This window comes from Drosophila virilis, chromosome X (assembly GCF_030788295.1).
Source record: "Drosophila virilis strain 15010-1051.87 chromosome X, Dvir_AGI_RSII-ME, whole genome shotgun sequence".
Taxonomy (NCBI): domain Eukaryota; kingdom Metazoa; phylum Arthropoda; class Insecta; order Diptera; family Drosophilidae; genus Drosophila; species Drosophila virilis.
The window spans coordinates 14,718,556-14,731,389 of NC_091543.1; the positions used below are offsets into that span (position 1 = coordinate 14,718,556).

Genomic DNA, 12,834 nt, shown 5'->3' on the forward strand with positions numbered 1-12,834 from the left:
AATGACAAAAACCAGAAAGGAAATAAAAATTGCAATGAAAACAGAAATCTTAGTTAAATCTTTATGCCCGAACGCACAGTGGGCACGTACATAGCAAATGACAGCAAAAACTGTGAGCTAGCGAAATTCCTTTTTCGAGAATAGAAATAAAATACTTGTTCATTAAAACAAGTTTAAGATAATATATCTAAATATATTTACACTAACCCAAGCTGATAGAGTACCCGTGTTGCCATCTGACAGCAACGCATAGTGTTGGCAAACGCAATAAGCAAATATTGTTTAAAAACTTTCTTAATTTTATCTTCCCATTTGAATTGCATAAACATTAATACTGTTTTATTGATTGCTTGTAAACTTTGATAAAACTATGACAATTATAGACATGACACGGATATATATAAATGTATGTCAGGCTCGACATAACTTGGCCTTGCGCTTTGGTTAAGCTCCCAAACTAATTGTAGAGTAACTGCAAGTCGAGTAATCCCTTTCTTACTCTTCACATTTATGAATAAATAGGAATGCATGAAATGAAAATCCCGACTTGACTGCTGAAATTGTAATCATGAGTAGCTGCCACAGTCCATTGTGTTAGAAGGGGCTACACACAATCACAATGGCTGAAGTATGAATGTGGCACTTGCAACATTGTCGCTGGCTGGACACATATAATTGCGGCAATCATATTTTATGCAGCATTTGCATTTGCATTCGCTTTGCATTCGACACGCATGCGACACGCAGCTCACGATTTGCGTGATCTATTAACCGAGGCGTTACTCGTATATATAAATATATATAGTATATAAAGTATATTTGTAAGATGTAAATTTTAATATAAAATATTGCCCAAAAGTGGACCGCTTGCTTTGCTATTAAGAAATGAAAGTTGCAATAATGTGACCCAATAAAACGCAATTAGCAAAGAGCAAAGAAAAATGTTTGCTAAACAAGTTAGTGGAAGCGAGCGGGCGTAGGGTGCGGGTATGCAAATATGGGCGTGACTGATTTACAGGACCCAAACAACAATTGGGTTAAAAAATAAGCAGCTTTGAGGCAAGTTGCACACACACACACACACGGGCACACGTGTACACAGAGTCAAGCACAAAGGTGAAACCGTAAAACAAAGACAAAGCGAAATCCCTAAGGCCAAAATGGTAGCTTGAAGTGGGCGTAGGGGTGGGGTTGGGCCCAAGCGAACTGTAGCATAACTGTTGTGGCTCTTTTCTTCCTTTTTTTTGGCCTGGAGCGTGGCACGGCAATTGGCATAAAATATGCGCCGCTTGCATGCCAGAGAACTTGTTATTAAAACATAAAATTTGCATGCAAGCCGCAAAGCTAAGCGACTCAAGCAGACGCCAAAGCCACGCCCATTCGGGCCACTTCAATATATAAATGCGTATCAGTATATATATGTAAATATATCAAAGTTTATGTTTATATACACTCGACTGGCTCAATGTGGGCACGTGTCACCCGACTTTAAAGAAGTTAATACAAAGTACAAGAGAGCACTTTTGTCTTTGGTTGTGCTCCAGAAGAAACACCTTTGGAATGCAGCAAATAATATGCTGAACGGAGCCATATGATTTATGTTCCTCAAATAAGCCGTTATATGCCAACTTTATGTAGTAATATCGCGATGAGGACAAGAGCTCGCTTTTATGTTAAAGACGAACCGTATTGAACCCGCTATTAGAATATTTTATTTACTTTAAGTCGAATTTTCAACCAAGAAACCGACGAAGCGAACGGTTCGCAGAAAAACCTGGGTTCACAGACATGGAAAACCAAGTTTACGAACCGAAACTGAAAGCGAGACATGGGTTTTACGCGTGAATTGAACTAGCACAAAAGGCAAATAGGCTTAGATTAGAGGTAAACCAAAGCTCGCGTTTGCTGAGCTTGCTTGAGATATCTTGCCAGATACGGATGCCCTTATTTAACAAGCAAAATTATAATATTCTCAGCAGGGGTATAATAAAGAGCATTAACTTGGTGTTTCTTCGTTTATTTATGGGACGGATGTGAGCTGAGCCTTAGCTGCTGCTAAGCTGAAAACAGCATACTGTTAAAGGCCTGGCACAACTTGTGGCAATCGTTGTAAGCGAGTGTTAAGCTGTCCAAATGCAACCTGTGCTGGACAATACGCAAATCTGCACAACAAAGTTGAACTGAAATATGTCCGCATGCGGCAAGTAATAAATGCCAGTTCCTAATGAAGAAAACATACCCATATTAGATTAAAAACAATGCCTGGCAAAAGAGAGAAGAGAGATAGAGGTAAGGGAGAGGGAGAGGGAGAGAGAGAGAGAGTGTGACAGAGCGTGACAGAGCGGTAGAGGTCGGTGTCACAAGCATCCGGTTGTCGTAGCTAATGTCAAATTTTACCCCTTTCTGGCTTAGCCTGCAGTGGACACTTAACAATGCAGTTGCCATGACAACTAGCTGTGGCCTGCAGCTAAAATTGCCGGTCAGAGAGCAACCAGACCAACGGCAGCAGCAGCTGCTCCGGTCAGACATTCACAGGATACAGGATATGGCACAAGCAGCAGGCCGGCCGGATATTGGAATAACAGAAAGCGCCACAAAAGGTGCCTCTAATTTGGTATCCATGTCCAAAAGCAGAATCACAATAGCTGCTTGGCTTGAATTGTAGATATTGTGATTTCGAAAACAGTCGGATTATGACACGATTGTTGCTGCAATTATTCCCACTGGATATCTGGTGGCTGATAAAGGCCTGATAAACTCGACAGCAATGCATTAGACACGTTTGTGAGTTAGCCAGCCAAGAGCATTTAATAAGGTAATTATATATAAATGTCTAAATATAGCTTTCTTGTTTATCTTGTAAGCCGAGCATCTGGATACGAGCAGCCAGTGCATGAATTGTCTTGGCTGAAGTCACATTAAATAAGTATGTTTGATAGTTTGTAAGTATATTCTCAATATCCGCCTTTCTGTTGCAGACGGTACGTACATATGCCTGTTCAGATAACTAAATCATATAGCTGTCATGGAAACGATTGGATAAGAAGTAAGTTCTAATATAACAAATTTTTTGGCTTATCAAGGTATCACGGCCACACTTGGCATTTATAAGTTTGACTGTGCTCCTTAAATTTATGTTAAATCTTATCAACATCGAACCAGTACATCCATATAGCTGCCATATGATAAAATATTAAATTTTCCAAGATTTTTCCTTCAACTCAGCATTCACAAGCTTCACAATTCTCACAAAAATGTAAAATCGTAAGGTAAATGTCTACTCTCTTTAAGCTTTTAGCGCCTTAGTGGAAGTCAAGTTCAAAGTCATTTTGATATTAAATACCATATTAAATTCTAAATGACACAAGCATGCGTTATGGTCCATGAGTACTTTTTATACAAAGAAAAGAAAAGGACTGTTTTTTCCTTTGACTACAAAAAAATGTTTTGAAACGAATAAAAAGGGGTCTATTAAGTATAAAGCGTAACTATCATTGTACAGCAATACTGGGAGAGTACGCGCTTTTTTCTTTCATTTGCGTGCAAGTAATTCATGGAATTAAATGACTTTGTAAAAATGCTGAGCACAATATGTGAGGGACATGTTCAAAGAATTTCCAACTAATTCCATGGAGCTTTGAAGTCGCCGATGTGTCCACGATGTGATGAATACATCAGCGGTCGCTCGCCCACACAACGTTGTATATCGTTTGCGCAGTCCTTTTTGCCATGCACTTGCCACACAAAAGTATGTTTCCCCTTTTGTTTTTTTCTTGGCAAAGGCACTGCACAAATCCCCACTTAAGCTGCTCAAATTGGCTGACCAAGGGCACAGCAGCCAACAGCAACAGAAAAGGCAACAGCAACAGGCACAACAACAACAACAAGAGACAAACAACTATTTAGCATACGATTCCGCCTAAATGCATGCTGCATACTTTTTACAGTCCTATGCACGTACTTTTAATTATCCTGCGCATGCCATGAGCAGAAATTCCAGCGAAACCAAACAAAAATATATAAATAAATGTGCTTAGGTCGAGCGACTTACACGACTTACAGATGCCCTTTAGAGAGTCGGTAATTGTTAGAACTGTCATTTCTATTTGTTTTGATTAGTTTAACAGAGTTTAGTTAGTATATGGAATATTGATATTCATCTTTTGAGGCGGTTTCTCCAGTAAGTGCAATCGAAATTGCTTTCAAATCGTAAAAGGTTGAAGAGATCGACGCTGCAGTCACAGGTTCAATGGGAAAAAATATGGCTAAGTCGCCTCAACTATGCGTATACTGGTTGGGCGCTTGGATGGTATCCTTTTGGTTGTAGCAACAATTTTGCACAACTTTCATATACATCGCTTAACTTTTTTTATGGTCAGAGCGAAGAAAGGAAAAAATAAAATTTACAATAAAAACCGCAACGTGAATGGAATGCAATTTAAAAAGCAAAAATAAATAAGTACGTGGGCAGTCAGAAGCGGCAGAGCTCTCAGAAAAAAATAAAGAAAAATATGTATAAACTAAGTGAGGCTGCGAAATGAACACATAAATCAGGATAATTTCAAAGTTGCCACACGCACACACCCACACACAGACACCCATACACGCACGCGTCATAGGGTTAAAAGAGCTGCGCCAGCATTTATGACTCTCGTATCCAAGAAACTACGCAATTCCAGGGAATAAACTCAACAGCGGCTGAAAACAAGAAAATAAAATAAACAGCTTTGCCCATTTCCCACATGTTTTCACTTCAATGCATTTCAACGAACTAATTAAAAACGGATTACAATTCATATGAAAATATCACCCACAAGTTTTTGCTCTGAATAATAAGCTAATTCAAGCCTATTCAACTAGAGCACTGTTTAATTAGTTCCCTTTATGTGGAATTTGCGCAACATGATTTACATATTCGCAAATGTTCACAAAAAAAGGGTAGAAAATGCAGTAGGCATTTTTTAAGCTTCTGGTTAGTTCAAAAGAAAACTATTTATATTACAGAATTTGTTAAGCGTTAATAATCCAATGTGACACATTAATATGGGCATAATAATATTCTGTGTAACTTATATAATATTATATGTAAATTATATTCGAAACGAGTGTCAAATGTTGTCCATTTAAAACATGCAGCTTTCAGCTTTAGATTTATTACATATTCACTTCACAGCTACGAGACTTGAAAGCTGCATCATTTCTCATTATATGTATTTTCTTCTTTTAATATAAATAATTCCTGACAAGAATAGCCTGTTTTCTCGGTGGCTTGTCTAAAAAAACTGTCAAAGCTCCCTTCGCTGATATTTGCTTGCTGGCATGTCTTAAAGCTGAAGTTCAGACTGAAGCTTACTTATTTCAAGCATATCTAAGCTCCGGAGAGCAATTAACCCAGGCATAAACTTAAATATAGATCAAATCGAACCACATTCAGATATTTTCAAATTTGTATACTCTTCAAGTTTTAAGTTTAATCAGAGTTAAAGATTATAATTTCGAGTATTCGAAAATAATTGTATGAGAACCACTCTGGTTAAGTGTGGAACTTTGCCTCTGCTTGTCACAAACAGCTCGGCCGAGTCGTAATGTCCGACCGGCCATTGGTTGCCTAGAGCTCAGATGGGTTTTGTGATGGGTTCGAGTTCGGCTCGGCCAAGTGGCGTATGAATAATGTGCAGCAACCGTCATTAAAAAGGTTACAAACGACACAAATAATTGTCTGTGAGTGTGAGTGACTGAGCATTGCCACGCCCACAAAAAAAAAAAATAAATAAAAATAAACGCCAAAAAGGCAACCATTACATTTAATTTCCCTGTGGCATATTTTATGCCAGGTAGCTGCTTCTTAACCCTTTAGCAATTCCCTTCGTTTTGCCGCTGGCCACAACAGTCACACACACACGCATAATGTAGGCGTCATTAGACATTAGTGGGGCAAACTAAATGCACATTAAACATTTACGAGCATTCTTATGCCTACGTATGCGGGTCTCCAGCATGCTTGATTATGGCAAAAAATTATCCGCCACCCTTAAATGATCTGGCCAATGCCTGGGCTCTATGATTTTAACCCAACTCCCCAGAGAGATCTGTAGACGGCACATTAGGCAAATTGTAATGACAACCAAAGCCATATAATTGAACACCCCACTGCCCTTCCCCCCTCTTTTATACTGCCTGCCCCCCAGTTCCTGCTACCACAGCTGCACCTACTTAACTGCTATCCAGTTGCCTGTCTTCGGCTCCTACTCCTGTTCACCTTCTGCGCAGTTCTCTTTGCATAACGACGACCCACGTGTTTGGCCCTCTGAAATCCTGGCCAGGTGTGTGTAACTTATGTTACACACGGTCGCACATATACATAAATATATTTATATATTTGTATATTTTTTTTCATTTTTTTTTTCTGTTTTCGGTAGCCTCTTTTCCTGGTAATTAGAGTTTCATGTTTCCCAACCAAACAACAAGCGGAAGTCGCTTGCAGGCGTTGGCAACAACCGCAGGAGAAGGAGCAGAAGGAACACAGCAAAAACAACATGTAGCAGCAGGAGGAACGTGATGCTTAATTACAGGCCATTACCAAATATCACACATACGCCATGTGGCCAACGGTTTCACAGCTAACAAAAATCCCAGCTAAGCTAAATCACTATAAAAAAGAAATAAATAAAAACGAGGCGAATTTCAGGCGCCGGCGCTAAAATACCCTAGCACAAAAAATTAAATAGTGATTATGCGTTTTAATATTTATATGCCCACATAAATCTACGATATGCGAACTATTAAGTAAAACAGGCTAAATAAGCCAGGCTTCGATTGTCTCAGGCTATATTTGTGGACTCTATCTTAAGCCTCAAGGCAAATACGCCTTTATAGCTATCTAGCTATTTATGTCTTCAATCCTTGCTGTTCAATACATTTCCCTTAAATTCTTGAAGGCATTATAAAATGATTATTAGTTTATGTTTGCCGGACTTCGAACTCTTATGTAAGTTCAAAATCAAATTCTTGACATAATCGAAAATATTTGAAAATACTTTTTCAATAACAAATTCGCTGCAGTCAAGCGTAGAGTGGAGAAAACTATGGCAAATATATTCATATAAATTATACGTATATTGTCATGCCGTCGTTTAGCTCTTAACTTAAGGTCCATCTCAATTTGTTTGCTATCAACAAAATGGATTCCATCACACTCAACGGTTTGCCTGGCGCTGTCTTCAGGACTTTGTGGCTTAGGCTCAATGACATGAACATGTCCAATGCGATTCAAATAATACCTGCACACCCTACACCCAGCACACACACAGCATATAAAGCTCTTGAAGCGTCCAAACCAAGCAACAAATTGAATTTAGATGTGGTTTATACACACACTTATAAATATATATAAATATATATGTTGATATCTCCATGTATATTTATGTGTATATTTATAAATAGTTTTTTCTACCTATCAGTTTAAGCACTCTTTGCTAGCTGAGTCTAGGCGAGTCGTGTCGATAACCCAAATAGCTGCCCCAGGCAAATGCAATTTAATAGCAAGCAGCGAGCATTGCAACGAGTCACGGCAATATTCAGATTACACGACACGGGGCCCAGGGCACAAGCACACACAGTGAAAGGGAGAGAGTAGGGGAAGAGACACACTCCTGCGGGCCCCGTTGCAGGAGGCAGACGCCACCACCCCCACATGGCCCCACGGGCTGGTCTCACTTTAATGGTATGCCAGAAACCGGCACGAAATAATTGTTTTCCGTTGAGCAATAATTTTCTATACCTTTTGAGTCCAGTAGCCGGTCCCTTGGCATTTCTGCCCCCTATCAAGGTGCAAACTGGCCAAGCAAAGCTACTAGTGCCAGATCTGACCACTGGCCACTGGCCATTGGCCATTGGCCATTGGGATTGGTGTGCTTTCTGCAGAACAGCAAATTGAGTTAAGTGTAAAAAGTGCCAAGCCCACAGTTGGGCCAGCAAGCGGCTGAGCGGTTGTCGGTACGCGAACAAGATGGGGGCTGGAGAGACAAACGCTTGTCTTTGCCAATGCGCCTTGGGGGCGTATGTGTAATATTTTGTGGGGCGCACTAATAGCTGATTAGCTTTTTAGCTGGCAGTGATATACGTTTTAACGCTCTGCTCTGCGCACACTGATTGCCAGCCAGTTAGTTGTGCTGGCCACAAATTCATTAAGTGGGCTAACATTGTTTTTGCCGCACTTCAAGCCGCATTCAATTGCGCATAAATATGAAACAGTTAATGGCCCTGCCAGCTGATATTAACGAGCTGCATTAAATCGAAAAGTAAGCTTCGTTTAAGTATGTTAATTCCCAATCGAGTACTTTTCGCACTCACTTCAAAACATAAAAAGCTGCTTAGTACTCATGATTGTGTTAGCTTTAACTAAATGCAGAGCAGAACAAAAATGCACCTCATGAATTAAGAATTTCATAATTCATTTGTTGTTGTGGCCACTTTCATGGGTTCAGGCCTTGGCTCGTAAAATGTTTTTGATATGAACAAAAATGTATTATATGAAAAGATCGTGAGCGCAATTTTACTCAAATATTTTGCAATACATTTTTAGAAAATAAAAGCAAAAATATATACAAGGTAAGTTATCCCAACAGTTCTGTATTAGATTTCCTTTATGCGAAATATATTTTTAGAAATATCTATTTAAGCTTACCCGGTTCGAGGCTGACTTCCAGCCTTGATGGCGAATGCAGCAAATGTGAAATGCTGAATTTTTGCCCGCGGGCTAAATATAATACAGATTATGCAGCCCGCTGCTCGGCGCCCAATTAGGACCAAAATATAACAATTTTTTGCATCGTTTTGATTGACATAGACAAAGTGAAATTAAAATATGTGCTGCAACAACTCTGACTGACCTCCAATGAAAATATGTATTATGACTTTTTTTTTTTTTTTTGATGTAATGAGACCTTTTAAATGACAACAACAACAACGAGAGGAACAGCAGCAACAACAAGAACTGTGCAGCAAATTTATTTTTATGGTCTCATCCGGTAAAAGCGATTTTCCTGTTATTGTTGGCTTCATTTTACTTCATTACAGAGAGGTCAACGAAGAGGCTGGGTGGAGGAGGAGATGGCCAGCCACCAGTTACTAACCGCTTACATTGTTGCCGCTGCTCGCCTCATTTGTGATATTTTTTTTTATAGATCCTGTAAACTAAAGCACCAAATGATGGCCGTTTTGTATGCGTAACAAATGGCAAACGGCCAAGAACAACAAGTCGAAAAGTGCGCAGTCCACACCCACTCATACACACACACATACACACACGCTTTATCTACTCTAGCCCCCCTCTCTCGCTTCCACCCTTCCCATACACCATTTGCCCATCAATCCCTCCTGCTGCCACATTGTATTGTCAGTAGCACAAAAAAAAAAAAAAAACGAGAGAAAGTTACTTCGCGGCGCTTTTTAAAAATTTGCTGGCGCTTTTATGTGCAGCTCCTTCTGTTGCCAACCTTCTACCTCACATTGTTGTTCTTGCTGTGCCACCTGCTTTATAACTGGTTTTCTTTTCGCTGTTGTTTGCTTTAAATACTTCCTAAACCCCCCACCCAGCCATACAATGCCAACCGTAACAACCATTTTGTCAAAGTGCGTTTAAGAATTGCAAGTGTAAACTTTGTTAGCCCCAAATGGAGATTGCCACTGCGAAGGCGGGATCGTTGGTGGAGACGGTCGGTAACACATCTCTTCTGCTGCTTGTTTACTTTCACCGAATCCTTCCGGCAGCAGCTATTAAATATTATATACTCAAAGTAGTTGTAGTTTGATTAAGCCAATTATAACAGACGAGCAATTGTTGCAAGTCCTATAAGCTAATAGACTGGCCAACGGATATAATGTTGTTTGTTTTAATCAACAAACATCTATAAATATATCTGAATAAACATATGAATATATATATTAAATCACCCAGCTGCAAGAAGTGGAAAATACCTGCACAGTTGGGAAGTTTTGGACCATTTTGATTGTGGACATTATACAAATATTTAAAAATCTTTACAGAAGAACGGGCGACTATAAATTATAAATTCAATTGATTCCTTGGCTGGTGGAGGTGAAAAACCACCTGCAGACAGTTGGCTTGGCGCGTAAAATGAGTCACAGGCAACTTTTTTTTTTTTGGGCAGCCCTAATTCATATATTAAATTCTTTAAAAGTAGCACTAATTTGTGCACAAGCCTAAATAAAGCTTAAATTGAATTGAAAGCGATAAATGCTGGTTAACTCTCGAAACAATTGCGTGAGTGAATATCAGATGAATTATCAGCACATGCTATGGGTTAATTTATTTAAAACAAGAGTTCAAGCTCAAATAAATATGGTTTAAATATATGTAATCACGTCAGCCTCAGTGTTCTACATGCGCAATTAATTTATGTTGTAGCGTATAACCCGCAACAAAATGTCGCGTTAAAGAACTTTTTTGAACAAAATAAAAACGTAACTATTTTTAGCCGAAATGTATTTCCATCGAAACCCATTCGAATGGATTCAAATCGGGTTCGCGTAAAAACAGTTTATGTCAAAGCAGATTTCGTTCTAATTACAGCTGGGCTATAAATTTAAACTAGAGGAAAGGTTTTCAAGAAATCATCAAGGTCTGACTTTTGTCGGATCGCCAGTGCGTGATTTCAGATTGATTAGTTCGTTGGAAAAAGTAATTACAGTTATATTGTGAAATAGAAACAAAAACTTGGCGTGGGAAGCAAAGAAGTTGGACAAACTAGTCAAAAAAAAATACATCATGCAACTATTAATATCGAAGTATTCTAAGTATTTGGGTGTCGCAGCAGTTCACATTGCTGTCAGCGCCGTATATTGCCAGCCCAGACAGGCTAGCCAACGTTATCCTTGCGCCAGGATATTATCATCCTTGTGCCGGGGATAAGCATTAAGGCCCCTGTCATCTTCTTGCCACGCTTTCAAGGGCAAAACAAATGCGAATGCCGAAGCGCAGAAGACTTCAATGATGGCAGCCAATCGAAGGCGAGAAAAACAAATTGTTGTTAAGGACAATTCAAAATGAGACGACAATGTGGCAGCTGCAAGTGGCAAGAGGCAGTACAAGATGTGGGGCGCATGCAGTAGCAGGAGTAGGGCGCAAAAAGATTCTGTTGTGATTGTGTCTGGGTATATTTAAAAAATATATAGCAAAAATTCATGCGAAATTTCACAAAAGAGCCAGAAAGCATCAGCTCGAGATGCTGAGCCGAGCGAGAGGGAGAGAAGTAGAGTGAGTGGGAGGGAGAGGAAAAGAGTGCAAATCACAACAAGCAGACAAGTGATTTTAATTGTGCTTTGCTTTTCCTGTTGATAAACAGCTGTAAGCCGGCAATTACACACATTCACGGACAGACACACACACTCACACACACACACACACACACCAGCACACGCCAGCACAGGCATATGCATAGATAATGTCTGCCACATTAACACATGCACAGGCGCGCGCGTGTGTGTGTGTGTGTGTTTGTATGTGTATATGCGGGTCTCACATGTTGCCTCGTGCCACATGCCACTTGTTGTTGTTTTGCCTTTGTAGAGCAGTTTTTAAATTAAATTTACATAAAATTACGCCATCGCTACGCTGGCACCTGTCCCCCAGCTAATTTATGCAGATTTTCGCTGCACCACAGTTAAGCACACACATACACGTATACACACACACACATACACACACACGCGCGCACACACCGCTAAATTGTTTTGAACCCGCATTAAATATTGGGTTGACCGCACAACTAGCTAATCGAAAGAATTTTCAACTCCAATTACATTTGTATGGCCTCTATAAATTAGATTTATTTATATTCGGCGCGTGTTGTCATCCCTGTAATCCCCATTAGCACCTACTTATTTATGCGTTTTCCTATTTAAATTGTTTTTTATTTTTTGTATTTTAATCAATGGCTTTTTATTTTGCGACTGCTTTGACAGGATGCTTTCACCTCCGTCAAATTGAATTTTCTGGCAATTGAAATTTTGTCATTTTCCATGCAACTGACACCTTGAATATAGAATTCTCATTTCCAAAAATTCCGAGAATTTTTATCCATTTGTCGGAGTTTTAAGCATTAATTTTCACGAACTCAAATAACCTCTGGCGGCGAAAGCGTTTTAGTTTTTTGAGCCACAATTTTTCTATGCTATGCAAAAATATAAAAATATAATCTTTTATTATGTTTCTATTAAATACGAATAATTCTATTTTTCCTATATTATTTTTCCATGCGTTTTCGGATTATGTTCTTCTATTTAAATTAATATCTATATTGCTTACCCTATTGTTGCTTGGTTTTTGATCAATATATTATAACAGTAAATTTTCAAGTTATCTTGAAGAAGGATTTTCATACATGAACTTTACATTCCACCGTTTGCTCCTATGAAAGCAAGGCAAAGCATTGCTTTGAGATAAACACCTATTGACATTTTCCTGGCAACCGATGAATATATGTATATCTTATAGTACTTCCCTTTTCTAGAGTATTTCCACTTCGTTTAGTAAAAGTTTTTACTATATTCTTTACTTGTTTTCATAATTCTTAACCTGTTTCTCCCATGCGCTCTTTCTCTTTGTCTGTCTCTCATGCCCTGTGTTGTGCTGTTGAAATGATTTTCTTCTTTTTCCAGCTGTCAATTTTTGTTGTTTTCTTGTATTTTACGTGTGTGTCTATGGCATGCAAATAAATGAAAAGCGAATAGTATAAAATAAAATAATATGAGATAAGCTAAAAAAAGCACAGACAAATTCGAGTTTCGATAGCTACAAAACTGCCCTTGGAT

General features: G+C 39.0%; 1 protein-coding gene across 4 annotated transcripts in view; it reads right to left on the reverse strand.

Moving 5' to 3' along the window:
- rdgA (retinal degeneration A) overlaps positions 1-12,834 on the reverse strand; it is a 139,849-nt gene that overhangs the window by 59,350 nt on the left and 67,665 nt on the right. The gene's annotated exons all lie outside the window — the stretch shown is intronic.